We start from the raw sequence: 1,349 nt of genomic DNA on the forward strand, positions 1-1,349 counted from the left end.
GATCTGTACCTCTGAAACAAATAATGCAATATATGTTAAGAAAAAAAAAAAGGAAGAAGATAGCAGGAGGGGAAGAATGAAGGGGGGGAAATTGGAGGGGTAGACGTACCATGAGAGACAATGGACTCTGAAAAACAAACTGAAGGTTCTAGAGGGGAGGGGGTTGGGAGGATGGGCTAGCCTGGTGATGGGTATTAAAGAGGGCACGTTCTGCATGGAGCACTGGGTGTTTTGCACAAACAATGAATCATGGAACACTACATCTAAAACTAATGATGTAATGTATGGGGATTAACATAACAATAAAAAATTTAAAATATATAATAAAAATAAATAAATAAATAATATAAAAGTCAAACATTTGCTACTTAATATTTACAGATATAGACATATGACTAAAGTAATTCTACTTTATTCCCAGATTACAGTTGGCTAAAGATTAATTAATTAAAATAAATGAGGACCATTTCCTCCCACATCAACCTGCACAACTCTGGATGGTCCCTTTTGTACAGTACTTTCTTCTGCTTCCAACCCAAGGCGTCCCCTCCCCAAACTCCTAGAGCAGATCATGTGCTTGCCTTGCAGTTCCAGTTACTCTGCCTGGCTCTCCTTTCCCATTTCTCCCATCAGTGCATGGCCTGCTGCCCCCCTGCTCATGGTCATGTCTCCTATTTTGTTTCTGTGGACTCATCGTTCCCCTTTTTCAGTCTCCTCCCCTCCCCATGCCTCAGCTCAGTCCTACCACCAATTCTAATAGGAAGTTAGGCAAATATGTCCCTACCCTCTTAAATAGAAGACTCCACACTGGATATAAACCCTTCTTTTTTTTTTTTTTTTTTTAAAGATTTATTTATTTATTTGAGAGAGCGAGAATGAGAGAGAGTACATGAGAGGGGGGAGGGCCAGAGGGAGAAGCAGGCTCCTCGCTGAGCAGGGAACCCGATGCGGGACTCGATCCTGGGACTCCAGGATCATGACCTGAGCCGAAGGCAGTTGCTTAACCAACTGAGCCACCCAGGCGCCCTGGATATAAACCCTTCTTGATGGTTCAAGATACTTTCTCCTACTACCTCTACCTCCATTTTTTGTTTGTTTTCATAATTTATATTTTTATGATTTGCCTTTTTAGAAAGTGTCTGTGGAGCCCAAAGGTGAACTGAAGAGAGGTCCCGGGGAACCTGGACGTGTAGAGTCCTGCCCTTGCCTAGTCCTTAGGGACCTGGGGCACCTCCCTGCACCAGGAAGATGAAGGTGTCCACAGACCCAACAGCACCCTGAACGTGCCCCACTACGTGGGTACACCTCGCTGTGTCCTGAGCCTCCTGCCCGACACTTACAGGCAAGTC

The sequence above is a fragment of the Leptonychotes weddellii genome, chromosome 4, assembly GCF_054177405.1.
Source record: "Leptonychotes weddellii isolate Sample4059 chromosome 4, ASM5417740v2, whole genome shotgun sequence".
Taxonomy (NCBI): domain Eukaryota; kingdom Metazoa; phylum Chordata; class Mammalia; order Carnivora; family Phocidae; genus Leptonychotes; species Leptonychotes weddellii.